General features: G+C 37.0%; 1 pseudogene; it reads left to right on the top strand.

The window, feature by feature from the left end:
- Positions 1-557: 557 nt before the first annotated feature.
- LOC140852846 (uncharacterized) lies at positions 558-5586 on the top strand (annotated as a pseudogene).
- The last annotated feature ends 20479 nt before the right edge of the window (positions 5587-26065 follow it).

Below are 26065 nucleotides of genomic sequence, written 5' to 3'. Positions count from 1 at the left end.
AATACCTTCAAGAGGAGGAATGCATCAAATTCAAACTTTTCTAGCTGCAGAGGCTAAAATTGCAACGTTAACACACAAGTTAAAGGCCTTAGAACTACAAAGACCCACCAGTGTAAACCAAGTTTCTGCACCCATGTGCAACGCATGTAGTGCATGTCCTTGAAGAATGCTCCTTCTTGATAAACCCAATAGAAAATGGATGTGCACAGGTAAATGCCACATACTATAGACCACTGAACAATCCCTATACACCCACATATAACCTAGGTTGGAGAAATCATCCAAACTTTTCATGGTCACAAAACCCAAATGTAGGTGGTCCTAGCTTCAACCAGCAAAATCCAAGGTCTAACCCTATGATAAACAACCCATCAGGCTTTAATAATAATGAGAAGAAACTTAGTTCTCTGGAGAAAAGCATAGAAGTCCTGGCCAAATCTAGTACTGACACCAATGCCACACTAGGTAATTTCATACAAACTACAGGTCAACTCATAAACACTAACACCCAAGCCATTGTCTGTTTAAAAATACAAGTGGGTCAGCTAGCCTCTGCTATGAGTGAGCGAGAACGAGGTAAGCTACCAAGCCAACCTGAACCTAATTCGAGAAACCAAAATGATCCATGACCCCAACAAGAAAATCAAGTCAATCATGTGAATGCTATTCACACCTTAAGATCTAGAAAATAAGTGAATAATAAGGTAGATACATCCGATAATAGAGGAAACTCATTTGTTGAGTAACCTTATGAACAACCTACCTTACAAACTCAAGCACCTAATCCTGATAGTACACCAAACCCAAAATCCATAATTTCTAGAGCTCCTTTTTCAAATCGATTGAGGTTCAATAAAAAATTGAAATATTTGGATAAAATTTTAGAGGTGTTTAAGCAAGTCCAAGTGAATATCTCTCTTCTGGATATGATTAAACAAGTTTCGACCTATGCTAAATTTTTAAAAGACCTTTGTACCAAAAAAAGAACCACCAATGTACCCAAGAGAGCATTTTTAGCAACAAGTGTGAGCTCATACTTATCTAGTCATGTGCTAATAAAATATAAAGATTCAGGATCTCTGACAATTTCATGTGATATTAGAGAAACCTATATTGAGAAGGCCTTGCTAGATTTAGGAGCTAGTGTAAATATTCTTCTATTTTTAGTTTATAAGCAACTAGGATTAGGAAAACTTCTACTAACAAAAATTACATTATAATTAGCAAATAGATCTCTTAGGATTCCTAAAGGAATGGTAGAAGATGTTTTAATCAAGATTGGCAATTTTATCTTCCCTGTAGACTTTATCATTTTAGAGACCGAACCAGTTGCGAATCCCAAAGGTCATATCTTAGTTATTTTAGGAAGACCATTCTTAGCTACTGCAAATGCTAAAATTAATTATCGAAATAGACTTATGAAGCTATCTTTCAGAAATATGACCATTGAGCTAAATATATTCAATCTAGAATAAGAATCTACTCAGCATGCTGATGTAAATATAATTCAAGAGAAAATTTATGAACCCATTGATATTAGCGATGAGGAAGTTGATTTCGAGTCTAGTTTCTGGCCAATCAATGAATCTGAGGAAATCAAAGAAATTCATATAGATAATAAGAATAGCCAGAGACAAGAGCCTCCCATTGAACCAATCATAAAAATGATTAATCCATCATCCAAACCATCAATAGAGGAGGCACCCAAATTAGAATTGAAACCCCTCCTCGAGCACCTTAAGTATGTATATTTAGGTCCAGAGGAAACATTGCCTGTAATTATCGCATCTGAACTCAATCCTAAATAAGAAGAGGAGTTGCTAGCAATTTTGAAAAAGAATCGTGAAGCAATAGGCGGGACTATGGCTGATATTAAGGGAATAAGCCCTTCCATAGTTCAACACAAGATACACCTAGAGGAAGAGGCCAAACCAACTAAAGATGCTCAGAGAAGACTTAACCCAGCCATGAAGGATGTAGTCAAAAAGAAAATTCTAAAGTTACTTGATAATGGAATCACCTGCCCCATCTCTAATAGCTCGTGGGTAAGTCCTGTACAAGTGGTACCTAAAAAGTCTGGGGTAACAGTAATCCAGAATGAGGCAAATGAACTTATTCCAACTAGGACACAAACAGAGTAGAGGGTCTGTATAGACTATAGAAAATTGAATGCTGCAACAAAAAAAGATCACTTTTCATTGTCGTTTATTGATCAAATGGTAGAAAAATTAGCCGGATAAGAATTCTACTATTTTCTCGATGGATATTCCAGCTATAATCAGATCTCTATAGCTCTCGAAGATCAGAAAAAGACTACTATTACTTATCCATTTGGAACCTTTGCTTATAGGTGTATGCCCTTTGAATTATGTAATGTGTCGGTAACCTTTCAGAGATGCATGATCAGCATTTTTTCAGATATGGTTGAACGATTTTTGAAAATTTTTATGGATGACTTTTCTGTCTTTGGCCTGACCTTCTCCAAATGCTTAGATCATCAGAGATTAGTTCTAGAAAGATGTAAGAAAAAGCACTTAGTTCTTAACTGAAAAAAGTGTCAATTCATGGTTAGAGAAGGGATAGTTCTTGACCATGTAGTTTCGAAAAAAGAAATTGAAGTAGACAAAGCTAAAGTAGATCTTATTGCAAGTCTTCCACTACCCAAATCTGTCAAAGAAATCTGTTCATTTTTAGGACATGCTGAATTTTATAGAAGATTCATTGTCAATTTTAGCTAAGTGGCTCGCCCATTAACAAATCTCTTAGCAAAAGAAATCAAATTTGAGTTCACTCCTGAATGCCTAGAGTCTTTTGAATTTCTTAAAAAGACACTCATTTTAGCTCCCATCATTCACCCTCCTGTCTGGTCTGAACCTTTTGAACTGATGTGTGATGCATCTGATCATGCTGTGGGTGCAGTTATAGGTCAAAAAATTAATAAGCTGCCTACAGTTATTTACTATGCGAGCAAAACTTTAAATAATGCACAGCTTAATTACACTACCACTGAAAAAGAGTTTCTGGCCGTTGTCTTTGCCTTAGAAAAATTTAGGTCCTATTTGTTGTGATCCAGGTGGTGTGTCCAAGGCCCAGGGGACCAAGGCTAAGGCCAAGATCCATCATTCATGAGGGCTTCATGGAGGCTCTAGGGCTAGTTGGGCCCTAGGTTGAAAGGCTGTGGGCCTTTCGAGTTCTTGAGGTCTAGGTTATGTGGGCCTCAAGGGATCAACTCTTTATGGGCCAGGTCTGGGCCCAGGATAGGTGAGATTAGGTCAAGTCATGGGTGTACATGGGCTTGGGTTAACCTAATCTCCCATAGAGTTGGTCAAGGGAGTTTTGGGTTTGGGTCACTTGACCTTGTGTTTATATATACATGCACTGTATAGGTTTGATTAAGCCAAAAAATATGAAAACCCTTTCTCCCAAGTCTCTCTCTCTCTTCTCCCTCTCTCTTCAGCTATTTTCCATACCCCAGGAGCAAGAAACCCTAGGGTTTCTTGCTGCCAGGTCCATAGAAGGCAAGAAAAGTAGGGGAGGCGCTAGGGTTTTGATCCCCTCCCCCTTTGTGCCGCCAACCATATTGCCTCTCCCTCTCTTGAAGCCATCCAAACATCAGGTTCAAAACTTGGAATCTCTTGCTACGAGATTGGTACAAGTTCCTCTCAGATCTAAAGTTGATCTGAGGTCGTTTGAGGTGCGGGTGAGATCTCCATCAACAGATCTATAGGAAAGGCTGCAGCAGGACAGATCTGCAAGATCTGGATCTATCTACCTTCTTCCCTATATAGAATATCCCAATTTGAGATCTATAAATTGGAAGACCTCAGTCCAGGCCTGATCTAGTTGGGTACTAGATCTTGGATTTTTTAAAGGTGATCTTAGAGGCATTCTTCATCTGGAACGAAAGGTTGACGAAGAAGACAGCAACCAGGCTGATTTCATCAAGGGCCTTCGATCGAGTCCAGAAGTCTCCAGATTTATTCGTTGCTGGTTTTGCTGCACCCAAGGTCTATGGGAGGAGCCAGGATCATGCTCCAATACTATTTGGTTGGGTTACACACCATTGTCTATACTAATCACTCAGCCATTAGATATCTTTTAGTAAAGAAAGACGCCAAGGCACGCTTGATACGATGAATCTTACTCCAAGAATTTGATTTAAAAATTAGAGGTAAAAAAGAAACAGAGAATACAGTAGCGGATCACTTATCCTGAAACATAGTCGCACCATTTGGTGTACCACCCATAAATAAATTTTTTTCTGATGAGCAGCTCATGTCTGTGTCCACTGAACCATGGTATACTGATATTGTCAATTATTTAGTCGTTGGTAAAGTTCCTTCTCATTGGACCACTCAAGACAGACATAAATTCTTTGCCCAAGTGAAGTATTTCATTTGGGAAGATCCATATCTCTTTAAGCAATGATCAAATCATTAGAAGGTGTGTCCCAGATAATGAGGTTAGAAGTATTTTATCTTTTTGTCATGACCAAGCATGTGGTGGTCACTTTGCATCCAAGAAGATAGCAGTCAAAGTCCTCCAATGTCGATTTTACTGGCCTAATTTATTTTAGGATGCATATGAGTACTATAGAAGTTGTGCTCGATGCCAACAAATAGGGCGAATCACCAAGAGAAACATGATGCCTCTCAACCCAATCTTGATGGTTGAAATTTTTGATGTATGGGGGATCGATTTTATAGGTCTATTTTCAAACTCATTTGAAAATGAATATATTTTAGTAGCTGTCGACTATATCTTAAAGTGGGTAGAAGCCATTCCTTGCAGATCTACTAATAGCAAAGTGGTCATAAAATTTCTAAAAGAAATATTCTCTCCCATTTCGGCACTCTTAGAGTAATCATTAGTGATCGAGGAACACACTTTTGCAACCGACCCTTTGCCGCATTAATGAAAAAATATAATGTCACCTACAAGTTGGCCACACCTTATCACCCTTAGACTAGTGGACAAGTAGAAGTGTCCAACAGACAGATCAAATAAATCTTGGAGAAAACTGTTAATGCCAATAGAAAAGATTTATCTTTGAAATTAGTTGATGCACTATGGGCATACCAAACTGCTTTCAAGACCAACCTAGGAATGTCTCCCTATAGGATTGTATTTGAAAAATCCTGTCACTTGCCTATTGAGCTAGAGCATAAAGCCATATGGGCTATTAAAAATTTAAATATGGACTTGGATGTAGCCAAAAACCACAGGAAGCTTCAAATGAATGAATTAGAAGAACTAAAAAATGAGGCTTACGAGAATTCTCGGGTATATAAGGAACAAACCAAAGTATTCCATGATCAGGCAATTATGAGAAAATTATTTACTCCTAAACAAAAAGTTTTTTTGTACAATTCTAGATTATATCTATTTCTTGGAAAGCTTAGGTCTAGAGGGATAGGATCTTTCTTAGTTAAAGAAGTCTTCCCACATGGAGCTATAGAAATTGAAAATCCAAGTAATGGTGCTTTGTTTAAAGTTAATGGTCAAAGATTAAAACCATTCTTGAAACTGCCCAGAGAATTTGTTGATGATGCCATGGTTCTCTATGAACCAACTTTTATCGATTAATTTGCTTATTTTGTCTGACTGAAGATATTAAACTTAGCACTTCTGAGAGGCAACCCAATTTTTTTTAAACTAATATCTTTTCTTTTGAATAAATAGAGATACCAGTCTTCAAATTTTCAGACTAATATCATATTAGATCACCTTCAATAAAGAACACATATTCACCAAGTGATATCTCTCTTTTTCTTACATTCATTGTGTTTTCTCCTTCATTAAAAATAATGATATTTAGTTGGGGTAGAAAAAAAAATGAAAAAAAAAAATGTATCGTGAGCAAAATAGACTCGAAAAAGAGTAGTAAGAGTTAGAAAGTATTTACTGTAGCAAGTTAAGAAGTAGATTAGTGGATAGATTTTTAGCAACTTACTTAGATCACCTAAAGGCTATTAGAATTTCTAATTACACATGCATACTGACAAGGCAAATAAGTGCTGATTGAGAGGCCATCTGAGGACTCAATTATCATACACTCCAATAAAAAAAATTAATTTGAGGAAAGAGCTACCTGCCTAAAAAAAAATACAAAATATAGAGTATATGTGGATTACCCTAAGCTTAGTAACCGGATCTCTGCACCTAAGTCATGTGTGGAAGTTCGTGTCAAACGGTAAAGGGAAGGCCAGGATGCTCAAAAAAAAAAAAAGAGGCAGTGTGAAAGCTACCTTAAGTTCATGAACTTTATTTGGGAGTGTATAAAAAATTAACCAAAATAAGATGATAAGAGAAGATATATTTGTCCTTTACAAGCCAGCACTCAAATGCTAAGTTGGTCATCACAAACACAAATGCTGTAGACCTTTCGATGTATTCTAAGAAAGTATCTAATTGTACTAACCATAAAATTTACTTCTAAAACTCAACATTAGTGATACTTGCTAAACATTTTGACTTTCAATTCTACATCTATTTTTATCAAGGATGATCTTAAATAAAAAAAAAATTATATATTGCATTGCTAAGAAACTAGCAATAAATAAATTGGAGGGTGTGATAGGTGTATAAATTTATCCATAAAAGTATTAATTTATGGATCAAATTATCTTTATTCTTTTAAAATTGATACTTCTTCGTATATTTTATAGAAAAGAGCTGCACTAACATGAAGAGCCCTATCTGCAGGCTTAGAGGGATCAAACGAGACTAAAAATAGAGTTAAAATAGATTTAAATTCAAAGCCGAATGATAATCCGATCCAATACGCAAGTTGGTGGTTCACCATGGACCACTTGGTCCATAAGAAAGTTGATGAGCTATGAAATGCTACAGTAATTTTCACATGGCTCACAGAGGGTTCCAGCGGGATGTATGGGATTCAAATCAAAGATAGGATGCCTGAGGAGTTTGTGAAACAAACAAAGGTTGGATTCAAATGGGCTTAAGAGGAGACTTTGGACGAACTTTGGCATGCAAGCGTGGAGTTAGGACTTGGTCTTGGTGTGTACATGGAAGCTAACCTTGGTGGCATGAGAACACAGGAACGATTCAAATTCGGCAATAGGAGTTTGATGGGATGCGAGCAATGCGGGGAGGCGGCATACACAGACCTTAGACTGGATCTCGTTTGGGTCGCTAACTGCAATGAAGAGAGAGATATTTTTAAAATTTTAAAATAAAGCAATCATTTCTATCTTTCCTATTTAACCAACTGTCTATCTATCCATTCGTACTTTCCAAATTAAATCCTAACCATTCATCTATCCTCTCTATTTAATCCCACATCAGAAAAATATAAAATCCTCCTCCCTATGTACATCTATAAATAAAGCCTAATGCCTCCATTCATAGTATCTCTCTCCACTCCATAATTCTTGTAGGAGGTCTGTGTGACAAGCAGACATACCCACCCTTAAAATTTTTTAGCCACCTTGTTTTCACTTTCTTCCACCCTTCCAACACACGAGAAGGAGAGTCAGCCAGGGGAGGTTGATCCCAAGCCAAGAGAAGGAGAGAAGTCTGATTCTGTAAGAAATTTTATTTTATTTTCTGTTCAAACTTCAAGCCTTGTTAATGGCTTAGGAGTTGAAAATTTTTATATCAGAATTTTTATTCAGTAATAAATTTATTATTTTCTTTCTATTTAATTTTTATAATTTTAATTTCTGTAATAGAATAGTTTAAATTTTTACATCTTTTAATTCTATAATTTTTAATTTTTGCAAGTTTAATTCCAGCAAGTAGAATTAGTTTTTATTTTATTTTATTTTTTTTGACTTCAAATCAACTATGTCTGGCTAAGTAATCCCTCTGAAGTTTGCGATAAAGCTAGATCATACATAAAAGCCTGCTCTATTGAATCTCTCTTTTCAAGCTTTTAATTTTTAGAGTCTTTCTCCCTTCGTCTCTCTCACCAAGAGACTTGATGGGCTATCGTTGGGTTAGAATCTCTTCATAGTCATACTTGATTCGGTCCAAGAGTGGATGATTGGTAGAAGGCTTAAAATTTTTTAAACCATTTCTTCTCTTTTTTTATGAAAACCTTGATGGGTTATAGTCAGATCAGAATCCCTTTGTAGCCTATGCTTGGACAACATAAGAGAAGAGACAAAAGGAAGAGTCTCTTAATTAGGATAAAAATAAAATGCTTGATGGATCATAATTGAGTTAAATCTTTTCATGGTCCATACTTGTTCATGTTTTACACCTTGATCCAGGGACATTATAAGAGAAATCATAGGAAGGCTCTCTAATTCATTGGTCTAGTGGATTCAAGAGTCCTAGATCTTTTAGATAATTTATCTTTATAATTAATTAGTTTACTGCTTTGGTAGTTCGTAATTCCACAAATAATCTCTTCTTTTTTTCTCTAAAGCTCGCCTGAGCAAGCATTTAAATATAATTTAAAATCTAATTCCTCGTGAGATCGACTCGTACTCATCGGATGTGCTACATTACACACCGTGCGCTTACGATAAATTTAAGATACATCAATTATTGCCCTTGGTATGTGTGGAGCCAAAAAATTTTGATCATGAAAAGGATGTTTCAAGATATGGATTAGGATTTTTCTTGATAGATTTGTTTTAGGTATAATTCATTAATCTAATGTGATTGTAGATTAAATCAAACTCATAATTCTAATTTAATTAGAAATTATGTTTAATTAAGTTTGATAATATTGTCATTGACCTAATTTGATTAGGACTTGAGTCATAGTTAACCGAATCTTAGCTAACCTAATTAAATTAGGGTCAATCTAAGAATTGATCAACTTAACTCAAAAGGATGACAAATTAAATGACTAAAAATGGGTCAAGAGTTGAACCCGAATCAAAAACCCTAGATGGATCTTATGCCCATATATTTAAACATCTCCATTGACAAGTTCTTGAATGATATCACAATTAGAATAATACGAGAAGCTTATTATCATATTTTATATTTTATGATAAAATACTGTTGAGTGGTTATTGTTAGAAGATGCTATGATTTCGTACGTGAAGTTTAAAAATATTTTTCTAAACCTTATGTAGTGAAAAAAAATAACTAAAATATTTTTAATTCAAATATGTATCAGATCTAATCTGAAAACCACAGCTAGGATCTTGACACAAATGTGCTACCATGATCTGAAATCTAAAAAAAAAATAATCATTAGTAAAATCAAATCGAAGATCAGATCTCCATACCTTGGATCCTGCAGATATCCTGGATTCTGATCGTAGCCACGCATGCACCCGACTTCTGCTGGTCTCCACGCGAAGATGCCTGATCAGAGCATCGAGATTATCGATGTGCTAGCACCTTGCAGATCTCACTTCTCAGTCTTAGATCTGCAACTCTTCTTCAAAATCTTGAAGAAGGAGATCATTGCGCGAACTCTTTCGCACAGATCCGATGGGATCTGAACCGAATCACCAAGAAAGGAAGAAAAATTTTTCTTCTTCTCTATTTCTCTCTCTTTTTCTCTCTTAGATCTGATCTCTATCAGATCTAGGCATTGGGATGTAAGGAAGAAAGAAGGAAGAAAAGAGTCAGGCATTGAGATCTTTTTATGTCCTAAAGAGGTCGCCCCTTCTCACATGCCAAAATCCTCATGCCATCTCTTTATTTTGTCACACTTTTTTTATTATCTCATGCATAACCTCTTCTTAATGCCCTAAAAGATCAAATCTTATTTGATCTTAGGTGTTCAAATCCAAACCAAGGGTTAGAAGGGCATGGAGATGAAGTTGTGCAGCAAGAAAAGAACTCCCACACAAATTAGCGCATGCCAATTCTTTTCCAAAATTTTTTGTCACACAAAAATTTCTTTACATGCCGTATCAGGTAGAATTTTATCCTATTTTGAATCATATTCAAATAGAAATTAAATCTAGAAGAAAGAGAATCCCAGATAAGGTGGGGCACAACAAATTAGTGCATGCCAATTCTTTTCCAAAATTTTTTCTCACACAAAAATTTCCTTACACACCATATCAGATAGAATTTTTCCTATTTTGAATCATATTCAAATAAGAATTAAATCTAAAAGAAAAAGAATCCCAGATAAGGTGGGGCGCCAACTATTGGTGCCCCCTCTCCTTTACGCACGTAAGAAGAAAAAAGGGGTGCATCTTAATGTACACCCTCCCCTTCTTGGCATGAAATTTAGAGAGAGAGTCTCAGATAACCTAGGCTCTCTGTGTCATGGTTCATCTAGTTAAAATCAGATCTCAATTGGATTCAAATCGAGTCTGAATCAAGTCGAATTCGAAAGGCTGTCAAGTATGATCCAATCAAACTTGAATTCTAAATCTGATTTGGATAATTAAACCCAATTAATATTAAATTTAATTTAATCTAATTAAACTAAATTTGATTTAAATTAATTAAAATTTAATTTATAATTTAATTAGTCTCAATAAAATTATAATATTTATAATTAAGTTTCTGCGCTAACAATTAGCAGCTGCCAAAACAATAATGATTACAAATTAACAGTTTCTAAAATTCAAACTATCAATCCGATTGATAATTCAAATATGATCAGAGCTATTGATCAGGTCATGCTTCTTTTGTGTATGATCCCTCAGGTTTTACTCTCACCATCACATTATTGTCGAAACTCTTTTCGATGGGCTAGAACGATTCCAACTCACCTTAACAAGGATTGTTGATCCGAAAATGATCTTAGTGAGTTCTCACGATCCACCAGTGATGCTTAGTAGTATGTAATGGAAACCTAACAGAATAAAAAAGATGAATCCTTAGGTGCAATTATCGTGTGATACAATCTTTCTATCTTGAGTCCCGACTAGATGGAGGTCATGAAGAACTCATCAAACTCCATCATTAGTCATACGCTAGATTGGCTCAACTCGAGTTCATCTGTGAATCCCATAAAATTTTTTTTTCAGTATTCAGACTTACTCTGGTCAAAAATTTTCTAAACTCAGTCTTACGAATCGCATAGGACTTCTCCTTTTCTACCAAGGTTAATAGATTCTATCTAGGTGCATCCTACTCCAAACAGCGAACTTGATCCTACAATAGCCAACATATACAGTAAGGATCCGAATGGCTAGGGACTAAGAGAATATACAGTCAAACTAAGTAACCTCGCTATGAATAGCCAACACTCCAGAGGTCAAAGGACCAATCACACCACTGCAGTATTGAGAAAATTACTGACGGGTGAGTAGACATCCAAGTGATTTCTCATGTTGGTCACACTCAGTGCAAGTTGTTCTCTAGCAATCACCTGCACTCTCACCCCAGTATCTCTACACCATAGACTCGAGACTCATCTGTCCTAAAAGGAGATGATCCATACATCGATCTTAAATAGATTGATCACTATCCTCTGTGACGATCCTTCGATCGGAAGTATTTAGAAATTAATCACTAATGATGTATGCCTCAAATTCTCAACACATTGAGAATATACAAAATCATCTTTGATAACTTTTCGAATAAATCATGGACACAAATGATATGATTGGTTATAAAGACTGCCCATCAAGTACAAAACATGCCCTAAAGAAAGATATGTGTCACCCAAGATTGGCTTCTAGGACATGCATCTAACAAACTCGCACTTGCACTAAAGCCAATCTACCATATACCTGAGCCCCATCATCTGAAGACAGGCTTTAATATTTAGTAGGCTAAGTGACTCGAGCCCACCATTTTTATGTGGAGTCTACTCTCTGTGCATCCATATATTTCTACTTGATGTAATCGCATATATCTCTGTTCTATGTGCATGAACTTTTAGTGAGACTTTGACTCCTTAGCAAGGGTTATGGACCATTATATTTATACTGTAATGTCAAAGCATCCAATGGTATGATATCCAATTTCGCAACTATCATAAGAACTAGAATGCATCCTGCACATCTATAGCATATTCAGCTTCTATTGGTCGATTGTCTGGAACCCTTCCAACATACTGAACCAACATAACTCAAGAATACGTGCTGATGTAGACATTCTACCATCAGTATTAGCGTATCCTCCCACTCTTAGCTCTAACTCTTCTTCAAAGATGAGGAATAATCCCTCAGTGCTTCTCAAGTACTTAGGATATTTTCTCAGCAATCCAATGCTCCCAGCCTGGATTCGACTAATATCTGCTCATAACTTTTACAGCAAGATATACCAAGTCAAGCACATAGCATGGCATACACCCATGCTTAAGAGGATAACAGATCTCTCTTGAAGATTTCAATGTGGAACCCTTTCAGCATCTCTTCCATGTACTTGTCTGTGAAAACCAAACATCCTTTTAGGATCTATCTCTATAGACCTTTATTTTCAAAATGTTTGACCTAGGTCTTTGATAAGAAAATTCTATATATAACTACATCATAACTGATGTTAGTATGGGACCCTCCCACTGACCTACATATAACTACATGATTCCTCTTTATTTTTGATGAAATCAAACAACAATTCCAACTTCAAGATTTTAGCTTAAATCCATATATGGATTTACATAGTGTGATCTCTATCACTGGAAGTGGAATCTATAGGCTACTGTAAATGGATACCTTTTAAAGATATCCATTTAGTAGGGTTATCTACACATTTATTTCTCAGGGTCGATGTACAACATCACCGTGTTGTAGGTTTCAAAATTATTCCTATATTCCTAATCTCCCTCGAGAAATATTTTCTCTGAATCTTTTGTAACAATATCAAGTACCTTTCTAAAAGATGGGAGATCCTACTAGATCTATGAGGTGGAGGAGGTACTACATATACTGGCTCATCTTAAATAGGTTGTAGAGGTCCTATGACTCGTTGTTCTTTAGAGATTTTTTCTTTTAGTTCATCCTCCCACTGTTTTTAAGAAAATAGTATGATTGCTCACAATCACATTGTGAACCACTGAAAAGAGAAAGTGACATCCCAAATACTTTAGGGATACCCCATAAATGAGCTTTCACAAACCTTCCTCTAACCTGTCCACTATATCATATTTCATATGGTGTGGTGAAACCAATTTTAAAGAAAATCTAATTTAAATTTCAAAAATTAAATCTTATTTTTAAAAAAATAATAGTTAAATTAGTGACATTCATGATAGATCAGACCATATCTCAAATAGCACCATTACTTTCTCATAGATACATCATTGAGCTGAGATGTACAAAGAGAATTCCATTATGAAATTATACCATTCTCTTTAGATAATCGATAAATTTTTTATTTGATATTGCATCCTTGATCTAATCGAAGTACCTTTAGGATTTTTCTGATTTACTTTACTACTTCACATCTGAATTCTTTAAACTTTTCAAAATTTTTAGATTTGTATCTCACATACATACCTATACCATGACTGCTCATCAGTAAAGGTGATGAAGTAGTGATAACCTCCTAGTCTGGCTCATCATATGGGCCATGCACATCATATGTGTACTAGGATAAGTATCTTAGTAGTCTTATACCTTTGACCCATAAAGGATAGCTTGGTTATTAATCCTTAAAGAGATGATTCACAGACTAGATATGACTTAACAGTCAATGAGCCCAAAGGCCCATTTTCTCTAGTCGGCAAATCGTTTCTTCTCATACATTACCTAGCCAAAAGAACCATCTATATACTTTAGGTTATTTGATTCTGGATCTCTCAGACCCAATGGCATTCACTATTTGTTCAAATAAATTTCACAAATACATCACCATGCAAATGATAAAGAACTAAATTCCAAACGATAATCATCGAGGTTAGGTGCCCACGATCATAGTGCAACTTTTGCACCATTGCTGACTCAAAAGAGTCACTTCACCTTCTTTCAGTCCTCTTTTTTTCTTAGACCCTATACTAAAGTGCTTAATATGCACTAGAGTCTAATAAAAAAGAGAAAATCATAAGATCAAATTTGAGCAATTTGACATACCTTCCAAAGGTATGTAAATATTTATTTAGATTCTCCAGGTATGTACCTCTGAACTTTTCAAGGTCCCTTAGTTACCAGCATATTGATCAATTCAGTTAAGGTACTATAATATTCATATAATAGTTTCATAAACTACCCATATGAATCAGGTATTGCAGGATCAAATTTATTAGCAATTTCTTATGCATAATCATGTTGAGCTTCTTAAGCTCTTCAACATCCTTGATCATCGATCATGGACAAACTGCCCATCATGCATTTCATATACTTTGTGACTCTGATCATCTCATAATTGTTGCAGATGAATCAGCATGTCACTGGTAGTCCACATGTCCTTATGCATATATTAGATTTCATCAACTATGGAGTCCAATTTATAGCACCTAACCTAATTATCAATGTTCAACCATTTGTCAAGTATAGCTCGTTGACTATGAATTGAACAAGCTGACAACATTGGATTAATCTGGTCAAGAACATGGTTTAATTTCAAAAAGCTAAGAACTATTCTTAGATTTTTGAATCAGAATATGTAATTGATTTTGGATAAGTGGTTGATATCTAGGATTTGAGCTAGAATGCTGGAAGCTAACAGAATTGATATAAAGAGTAAAGATTTAGTTAGATGATTGTACTTGAAATAGTTTGTTCTAGAAACTTTAAAAACAAATAAAAGGCTCCCACTAATTTTTTGAGTCTCTCATACTCCTCAGGTGGAGAAATAAAACTCCTAACATGATAAGTGGTTCTAGTGGATGCTGCAGTCCCATCAATGTACAACACCTCACCTAACATTATTGATGACACATATATCAATGCGTGGATAACTCTTTATTCAGATGCATCTTCAAGCATGTTGTAGCGACTTAGTCTCTAAGTTCTGTAGCCTCACCTAACAGTTATTGACACATTTCTTAGTTAAGTCCGACCCACCGTTCACCAGTGAGTGCAAAGCTATCATTAGATCCCTTATCTAACAGGTATTGGGTACAACCCCATCTTTATGCCGGAGCATCTAATGCTAATAGAGTAGTTGTGCCTTTCCGATGCAACCGAACTACTGTAACCAGTCAAGAATGATCAACATCAGAAAAGGCATCCATAACTCTATAATGGTGGAAGACCAGTAGACTTAATATTTAGTGAGAAGATTTGAGTTCAGATCTCTTTTAATTAGTCACATACATCTGATGTAATGACTAATCTGATTTGGATCAGCATATTTCATGTCTGACCAACCTAATCGACATGGCAAACTTGGGTCAACAAGTAACCTAATACAAAATATAATCTCCCAAAATAACCAAGTAAGTGAAGATGAGTGAGGATCCTTCCATTGCTTTTCATAGACACCAACGAATTGGTCAGGTTAGACAATGGAACCAATTAAAGAACCACCATCTAAGACTTGCTTTAGACACCAAATTGGTTGATTAAAATTAATTAGATTAACCTATAGATCCGGGCTCGAACCACTGAGCCAAATTCGATCTTGACTTAATCAATTCATATCAAATATGAATCAATTTGATCAACTATAACTAAATTCAATTTTGTGCCCCTTTGACCTAATCCTAACCAACTCTTGATTAGGTTTGATCAATTGCTCAAAATCGAAAAGAATTTTAACCTAATCTAATCAATGACCCTATCTATAGTTTATTCTCTAAATCTAATTTGTTCAACCCCTGATCAAATCAGTGACCAAAATACCTTAGCGATTAGGTCAACACTTAACCTAATCGGGTCAAACCCAACTGAATCCAATTCAATTGGACTTGATCCAAAAATAATTACTCAATCAAATTGAGTTAATTAATAATAAAATTACTAATTAAATCTCTCATTAATACTGAGTCCAAATCCAATAGGCAATCGAACATTAGAATCCATCGATATGAAATCCTGATCAAAAAGTCCAAAACTGGTGGGACTCTTGACCCCGGTACCCAAAATGTGTGGTACTCATGATCAGAGAAATCTAATTTTTGATCACAGAGTCTTAGATATGTAGGACTCTTCATCAGCCATCAGATCAGATTGGAATCTCTAATGTGTGTGACCCCACAGATTCGAACCTAAGCCGGTAGCATAGGAACCAATTCCTGTGCTAATCGAAGTGACCATCTAGCAATGGTACCCGACATCCAGATAGGTCAAATAGTCACAATCGCAACACTCAGAACCTATGTGAATATGGTTACTGTATAATTCATCCCTTTTGACCCCTGTGTTTAGGATGACTCAGGGTTAAACTGTCAACCCTGATTAGATCATCCGAATCATGCTCAACTCAAACAGTCCTGTGACTCCTCACTAGGACTACTCTGGCTAAGGTTTTGCTAAATTGAAACACGACTGTACACAGCTCCAGAACTGGAGTGGTCAATCCTATCTTGACACACGCACCGAGAAGTCAAGTACTTGACTACACCCAGCATCCTTCCATCACTGAATTAGAAATTCAGATAGTCCAGTGCCTAAGTGCAGTGAGTTACTTGCAAGTCACCGTGACGGTCTCAGGTCGGAGGGACATTTATATCCATATCCCATCAGAGTAAATCTTGACAGTAGAAATAGCTCTGGAGTCGGTCACATTCAGTGCAGATGTACCCTTACATCTCATCTGTATGCCATACCAATGTCTCCACACTCCTTAGTTAAGAGGATAACAAATCCATATGGCACACAACAACCTATGCTTAATAAATGTTATCGTCCTTGGTAACAATGTATCATTTGGTCGCGAACAGGTTTAAGGACTAAACGACAAATCCTCCTTTGTCGAGTCTAAATAGTCCTAAGGACTTTACCACAACACAGGAGTTCATTAGAAGATGAAATATTTTGTGATGAAAAATATCGAAATAATTTTTATTTATTTATAATTTATATACTAATACAAAAAGAAGTACAACCATCAACAGGCTGACGATTGGCTTTGGGACACTATTCCCAACAATCTCCCACTTGACCTAAAGCCAATCGGTGCAGTATCTAATCCTATCTTCGACTTGAAGTCATCGAACTCCTTCACCGCAATGGCTTTAGTGAATGGGTCGACCAGGTTCTTCTTTCCATCGATCTTCTGAAGGTTGACGTCACCTCGATCCATGATTTTTCGGATGAGATGGTAGCGGCGCAGAATATGCTTCATCCGCTGGTGTGCCTTTGGTTCCTTCGCCTGAGCAATGGCTCCAGAGCTATCACAGTAGAGCAGAACTGGACCAACGAAAGAGGGTGCTACTCCGAGCTTGGTGATGAATTTCTTCAGCCACACCGCATCTTTGGCAGCATCTGATGCAGCAACATACTCCACCTCACAAACTGAGTCAGTTACAGTGTGCTGCTTGAAACTCTTCCAGCAGACAGCCCCACCATTAAGGGTAAAAATAAATCCCGACACACTCTTGCTGTCATCATGATCAGACTAAAAATTAGAGTCTGTAAATCCTATAAGTCTCAAGTCTGATTCACCATAAACAAGCCACTAGCCCTTAGTATTTCTTAAATACTTCAGGATGGTTTTAACAACCTTCTAGTGATTCTCCCCTGGATCAGATTGGTATCTACTCACTACCCCTAGTGAGTATGCCACATATGATCGTGTACATGTCATGGTGTACATTATAGATCCCACTGTCAAAGCATATAAAATTCTACCCATACGCTCTCTCTCTTGAGGTGTTGTCAGACAATCCCTCTTCGAGAGAGAAATTCCATGGCCTATCGGTAGATAGCCTTTCTTGAAATTCTCCATGCTGAACCTTTTTAGTATAGTATCAATGTACGTAGACTGGGATAAGCCAAGCAACCTTTTAGATCTATCCCTATAGATCCTCATCCCTAGGATGTAGGAAGCTTCTCTCAGATCCTTCATGGAGAACTGTGACGACAGTCAAATCTTTATTCCCTGTAATGCAGGGACATCATTCTCGATTAAGAGAATATCATCCACATACAATACAAAAAATACTACTACTGGACCATTAGCCCACTTATAAATGCAGGGCTCTTCTCCATTCTTAACGAAGCTATATGTCTTGATTGTTCTATCAAAATGTATGTTCCAACTCTAGGATGCCTGCTTAAGTCCATAAATGGACCTCTGTAGCCTGCACACCTTAGACCCATCTGTGGATGTGAATACTTCAGGTTGTATCATATACACCTCTTCGTCCAGCTCTCCATTTAGAAAAGCTATTTTCACATCCATCTATCAGATTTCATAGTCCAGATGGGCAGCTATCGCAAGCATAATCTAAATGGATTTGAGCATTGTCACAGGAGAAAATGTCTCGTCATAGTCTATACCATAACGTTGACGATATCCCTTGACAACCAGACGGGCTTTATAGGTCTCCACCTTTCCGTCTGTGCCCCTCTTCCTCTTGAAGACCCACTTACACCCTATGGGTTTTACTCCTTCGGGTGGGTCAACCAATGTCCACACATCGTTGACCTTCATGGACTCCATTTCGGATTTCATCACCTCTATCCATTTCTCAAAGTCAGGTCTCTGCATTGCATCCATGTAGGTGATTGGATCCTCATCATTTTCATCAAGTTTGATAGGATCACCGTTTCGGACCAAGAAACCATAGTATCTGTCTGGTTGACATGGTACTCTACCAGATCGTCTTAAGGGTGCAGGAACAATAGGCTCCAGATTTGATCTAACCAAATCCGGTTCAGGTTCAGCTATTTGTGTCGGTTTTTCCACCTGCCGAACTTCCTCACGTTCGACCTTAGAGGCAACAGTCCCTTCACCAAGGAACTCCTTTTCTAAAAGGATTGCCTTAAGGCTGACAAACACCTTTTGCTTATCAGCTAGGTAGAAATAATACTCTTTGGTCTCTTTTGGGTACCTTATGAAATAACACGTGTCAGACCTAGATCAAAGCTTGTCCATTATTAAACATTTAACATAAGCCGAACACCCCCAAACCCTAAGGTGCGAGAGTACTGGCTTACGTCCTATCCATATCTCATATGGCATTTTGGTTACAGACTTACTCGAAACCCTATTTAGAAGGTAACAAACCGATTCGAGCGCATATCTTCAGAGGGAGATCAGCAGACCAGCAAGCCCTATCATGGATCGAACCATGTCCAACAAGATCCGATTCCTCCTTTCAGACACACCATTATGCTGTGGTGTTTCTGGAGGAGTCCACTAAGAGAGAATCCCATTCTCTCCAAGATATGTCAGAAACTCATTGGAAAGATATTCACTTCCTCGATCAGATCGATGAGTTTTAATATACTTTTTAGTTTATTTTTCTACCTCATTTTGGAATAGTTTGAATATTTCAAATGACTCTGACTTATGCTTCATTAAGTAGACATACCCATACCTCGATAGGTCGTTTGTGAAGGTTATGAAGTAGAAATATCCACCTCTTGCACTTGAGCTCATGGGTCCACATACATTAGAATGTATTAGACCCAAGAGTTCACTGGCTCGCTCACCTTTTCCAATAAAAGGTGATTTGGTCATCTTCCCAAGAAGACAGGACTCACAGGTTGGAAGTGATTCACAATCACCAACTTCAAGAATTTCTTCTTAAGCCAACCTGTTTATCCTGTTCTTATTGATATGACCTAGCCTACAGTGCCAAAGGTAGACTTTTGACACATTATCTATTGTAGGACATTTACCGAAGGTTTGAACCACATTAACAGGCTGTGATAGTAAGTAAATTCTATTATTTAGTTGTCCAACAAACATTGTAACACCATTCAAAATGATATTGCAAATATTTTTTTTTTATTAAAAATTCATAACTGTACATGACCAAAAGGCCTACAAAAATAATATTTAATAAAGGTAGAACTGGAACTTTGCTTTCATCTCCAACGTTCAGGAACCTCTCGCCTTCATCAAATCTCCTACTGACCTGCAGACCCTGCATCGAATTACAAATATGATAAGGGCTTCTGGTATCCAATACCCAGGCAGTAGTATCATAAATGGAAAAGTTGCAAGGTGTTATCATATAATTACCTTGCTTCTTCTTCGGCTAGTTCGGGTCCAGGGAGGCAATGTATAGAGGATAGTTCTTCTTCCAATGCCCCTGCTTCTTGCAAAAGAAGCACTCCACCTGGCTCTGGTCGGGCTTGTGCTTCTTGGTCTGACCCTGTGCAGATGTCCCAGCATGCGGCTGCACCTTCTTATTCTTCTTCTTCTTATTCTTCTTCCCTTTCTTAAAGGGTCGACGACCAGAAGAAGACCCTCCCACAATATTCACCGACTCCTTATAGAGCTGGTGGTCCTTCTCAATGTTCTGCGGCAACCCTAACAAGCCGTGGTAGTTCACTGCAGGCTTTGTCATCCGAAAATGAGTAAGGAAGGGGAAGAAGGACTTGGGCAAAGAATTAAGGATCGCATCCTCAGCGAGCTACTCGTGCAAGGGAAAGCCCAGTTTACTTAAGCGCTCAATCATTTCGATCATGTACAGTACATGATCAGTGACTGAGGCCCCATCCCTCATCCGAGCATTAGAAATGGCATAACTAGTTTTGTGCCTTTCAACATCGTCAGGCATGCCAAAGGAGTCGTTCAACATTTGAAGCATCTCCTGCAGCTGGGCATTCTCAAACCTGCAGCTAAAGTCATCATTCATTGCCACCAGCATTATGCATCGAACGGTGGTATGATCGTTGAGCCACTTCTGGTAAGTGTCTCGGATCATCCCTCTAGCATTCGGGGCTGGCTCCTCAGGTGTCGGATCTATTACAACATAAAAGATCCGCTCATGCTCAAGGATGATTTTTAATTTTCGATATCAGCTATCGAAATTAGGTCCCATGAGCTTATCATTATCTAATAATGATCGGAGCGATAGGGTAGTCGCCATAGCTGCATAAAAAAAAATCAGACTTTTATTAGTATATAAATTTTTAATACTAAAAATTTGGACTTTAGTCTAAAGTTTCTTCCAGTATTTTTATGAATTGATAGCCTCAACCTCCAATTCGAAGAATTACTTTAATTTCTTAGTGGATACTGGAATCCACACAAATTACACATGAGCCCAACTTTAGTTGGTCAACCCATGTGCATCTATGGGTAGGTTCATAACCAGTTGTTTCTCTAAACAACTTCTAGTATTTAATTTTGCCCCAGAACCTAATCAGTAGGCTTTGGCCTCCACTGAAAAGATCTGGTTAGGTCCAACCATTAACATGACTTGATTTGGTGAATCGGACTAATAAATGATCAGGCCCGACTTTGGCCGGCCAACCTGACCACCATCAGAAAGACTCAACCAAATTATCATACTATGAATGATAATTCTATTAGTCAATAAGCACCAGGCCTTTGGGCCTCCAATGATTATTAAACTAATGGACTCATTATCACTCACTTAATGGGAGGCTATGACTTAGTTATCACTATAACTTAATCATTTTAGGGACCTAATAATTTTTATGAATTTTTTATGAAAGGATAGAAGAGAAGAAATTAACCAGCTAATTTCAATCCTTCCACTGACTTTACCAAGTCAGATTAAAAAAGATTTAATTAAAGCAGGCATTAGGAGCACCTAAATCAGTCACACTGATTCACCTAATGACATGGGTGAGTCCTAATCACCAAGTGATCTAATCAAAACCTAACTCATCAGGTTGGCCAGGTAAGTGAGATCAGTGGTGGGGATATGCCATTAACTCATCAGAGATCGAATCAATGTGAGTAGCTCCCACTTAAGAACCACTGGTCAAACTGCCGAACTTACCTTAGACACCAACTGGTTTATTAGTTTTAATTTGATCAACTTAGTAAATAGGGTTCCACCGCATAGCCATGAATTAAGTCCATCTTGATCTAGTTAAAGACATGGACCCATTCAACTACAACTATTGGAGTTGAGTCTAGAGTATCCTTGACCTAATCTAATTCAACTTTTGATTAGATTTGACCAATTACTCTAATTTAGTCTATTTCTTTAAGCTAACCTTAGGTCTAACCCAATTATGGACCTAATCCATCTAACCCATTGACCCACAAGTTTATGCAATTGTCTTAGGTCTTAATTCACAATTCTAGACCAACTAGACAACACTTAATTCTTTTAATTAAGTATTTGGGCTGATGGGTCGGGATTTGGTATTTTGAAAATAATTTTTAAATTTGAAAGGTTTTATTTTCTGTTCATCAAATATGTTGACTCATTTCACAAATAGATCAGCACATTTCATAAACAGCAATCCTATTGCTAATAACAGAAAATAACTCAAACAAAATAAATCATGAATATTCCTTTAGATCTAATTTAACACATTCATGATAAATTTTATAATTATACTTTTACAATTAAGTCCTTTCACTGCTTCATCTGCATGGGATATAATTACAGCGATATCTCTACCGCCATAAGAGAACCTCATCGAATGGGAGGAAAGGGCCTTTAAACCCTACTTTTCTCCTATGACCGGACGACCATGGCAACCAACCCAATTAGACTACTTACTACTTGGATCAAGTATATCTTTATATACCAATTTCAAAATTTAAATTTCAAAATTTAAATTTCAAATTTTAAATTTTGAATTTCAAATTTCAAACAAATTTCAAATTTTAAATTTCAAATTTCAAATTTTTGAATTTTAAATTTTGAATTTTAATTTTTAAATTTTAAATTTGAAATTTTAACCAAATTTCAAATTTCAAATTTTTAAATTTTGAATTTTGAATTTCAAATTTTGAAATTCAAATTTCAAATTTTGAATTTCAAATTTTTGAATTTTGAATTTTGAATAAATTTTAAAATTCAAATTTTAAATTTTAAATTTAAACTATTAGATTACAACATAATCTATGCATGCAAATATATATCATATTTTAGAACCCGCTCTGATACCATTTGTGGAAAAAATGATGCAGGGGTAAAACGATAATTTTAAAATTTTTTTAAAATTACTATTTTACAGTAAAAATTATTAATTAATCTAATTAATTAATATATATAAACCCTACATAAGAATATAAATATAATATATACATAGCATGTATTTAAATTTGAAATTCAAACTTCTACAGTAAATATTTTACTGTTATGTGTTCAGAACATATTACCTTTGTGCGGGTAGTCGATCGCCGCAATCTGATCATCGTTGGAAGAGTCTGATCATTGCAACACAACTACATAGTATGTCTGGCCTCTGCGGATCATCCACACGAAGCTCCTGGTCTGATCGGCTCCTCACGAATGCTAGTTTGTGGCTGAACCCTTTTGATGGCTGATGTTGATCGAACTCCTTTGATCTTGATCTGCCGACTCCTCGGATACTTCATATCATTAGCAGATGCACTTGAGAGGTTGATGATGCTCTCTCTAAAGTTTGGTGGGCTCACGACACTCATAGCTCACATTCTCACTTCTCGAACCCTAAGCCAAAATCCTAGGGTACACTCCGAAGAAACTTGCGCCCACTTGTTTCTTTCTTTTCTCTCCTTTTCTTTTCTTTTTTTTTCACCCAGAAAAGCTCTCTTATGCCACCCTTTTCTCTCAAATGTTATGTGCACATGCCCTATCTTATCTTCTTTTTTAAAATGATGCAAGACCGCATCTTTGTAGCATTTTTACCGCGTGAGAGGATAAAGATAAGTGGTTACTCATTTGAATTCAAATCAAATTTGAATTCAAATGCCAACCAACTCATTCCTATCCACTCTATGCATGAGAAGAGAGGGGTGTGGGCTCTCTTGTGCATGGATAATTTTCACGAGAAACCATTTCTCGTGTGGAAGAAGTGGCACACAAGATAAAAGGTGGGCGCAGAGATTTGTTATCCATTCAAATTCAAACATCTTTTGAATTTGAATGGCCAACCAATCTCATCCTTATCCATTCAAAATGGCACACAAAGAAGGGGCATGGGATGGCTTCCGCATGGGAGAAAATTCATGAGATGTTGTTTCTCATGAATTCAAATGGGTGCATGAGAAGTGAGGTGGTGCAGGGAGATTAGTTAAGGTGGTTTGAACCTAATTGAGCCAACCTAATCAAAATAGGTTAGGAATAATTAGACTAAGTTAAACCCAACTTAATTAGGCTTAATTAGGCTCAATAAAATTCTAATTAAATTAGGAATTGACTAAGCCCAACCCCTGATCAAATCAGTGACCAAAACACCTTAGCGATTAGGTCAACACTTAACCTAATCGGGTCAAACCCAACTGAATCCAATTCAATTAGACTTGATCCAAAAATAATTACTTAACCAAATTTAGTTAATTAGTGATCAAATCACTAATTAAACTTTTCATTAATACTGAGTCTAAATTCGATGGGCAATCGGGCATCAGAATCCATCGATATGAAATCCTGATCAAAAAGTCCCAAACCAGTGGGACACTTGACCCTGGTATCCAAAATATGTGGTATTCATGATCAGAGAATTCTGATTCTCGATCACAGAGTCTCAGATGTGTAGGACTCTTCATCAGCCATCAGATCAGATAGGAACCTCTAATGTGTGTGACCCCACAGGTTCGAACCTAAGCCGGTAGCATAGGAACCAATTCCTGTGCTAATTGAAGTGACCATCTAGAAATGGTACCCAATGTTCGGATAGGTCGAATAGTCACAATCGCAATACTCAGAACCTACGTGAATATGGTTACTATATAATTCATCCCTTTTGATCCCTGTGTTTAGGATGACTCAGGGTTAAACTGTCAACCCTGATTAGATCATCCGAATCGTGCTCAACTCAAACAGTCCTCTGACTCCTCACTAGGACTACCCTAGCCAAGGTTTTGCTAAGTTAAAACATGACTGTACATAGCTCCAGAACTGGAGTGGTCAATCCCATCTTAACACATGCACCGACAAGTCAAGTACTTGACTACACCCAGCATCCTTCCGTCACTGAATTAGAAATTCAGGTAGTCCAGTGCCTAAGTGTAGTGAGTTGCTTGCAAGTCACCATGGCGGTCTCAGGTCGGAGGGACATTTATACCCATATCCCATCGAAATAAATCTTGATCGCAAAAATAGCTCCAGAGTCGGTCACATTCAGTGCAGATGTACCCTTACATCTCATTTGTATGCCATACTAGTGTCTCCACACTCCTTGGTTAAGAGGACAATGAACCCATATGGCACACAATGACCTATGCTTGATAAATGTTGTCATCTTTGGTAACAACATATCATTTGGTCACGAACAGATTTAAGGACTAAACGACAAATCCTCCTTTGTCGAGTCTAAATAGTCCTAAGGACTTCACCACAACACAGGAGTTCATTAGAAGATGAAACATTTTGTGATGAAAAATATCAAAATAATTTTTATTTATTTATAATTCATATACTAATACAAAAAGGAGCACAACCGTCAACAGACTGATGATTGGCTTTGAGACACTATTCCCAACAGTTTGAATTTGAATGGGCAACAAATCTCATGCGCCACCCCTTTCTTTTGTGCACCACTTATTCTACACGAGAAAAGATTTCTCGTGAAAACTCTTCATGCACAAAGAAGCCCACGCCCCTCTCTTCTCACATCAAGAGTGGATAAAGATTGGTTGGTTGGCATTTGAATTCAAATTCGATTTGAATTCAAATGAGCAACCACCTAGCTTTATCCTCTCACACTGTAAAAACACTGTAAAGATGCGTCTTGCACTATTTTAAAAGAAATGAGAAGGTGGGGTGTGCGACATCTGATCTCAGAGAGAAAAGGGGGCGTCAGATAGACCCTCTGCAGGAAAAAAGAAAAGAAAAGAAGAGAAAAGAAAAGAGAGAGTGGGCACAAGATTTTTCTTATGTACCCTAGGGTTTCTGCCTAGGGTTCAGAAAGTGAGAAAGTGAGCTACGAGTGTTGTGAGCCCATCAAATTTTAGGGAGAGCTTCATTAACCTCTCAAGAATATCTGCTGATGATCCAGAGTATCCGAGGAGTCGACAGATCAAGATCGAAGGAGTTCAATCAGCATCAGCCATCGAAAGGATTCTGCAACGAACTAGCATTCGTGAGGAGCCAATCAAATCGGGAGCTTCGTGTGGACGATCTGCAGAGGTTAGACATACTATGTGGCTATATTACAATGATCAGACCTTATCGATGATGATCAGACTGCAGCGATCGACTACCTGCATGAAGATAATGTATTCTGAACACATAGCAGTAAAACGT

Source organism: Elaeis guineensis, chromosome 12, assembly GCF_000442705.2.
Source record: "Elaeis guineensis isolate ETL-2024a chromosome 12, EG11, whole genome shotgun sequence".
NCBI lineage: Eukaryota > Viridiplantae > Streptophyta > Magnoliopsida > Arecales > Arecaceae > Elaeis > Elaeis guineensis.
Note: the sequence above shows the minus strand (reverse complement) of the source record. Positions and strands in the feature narration are given on the sequence as shown.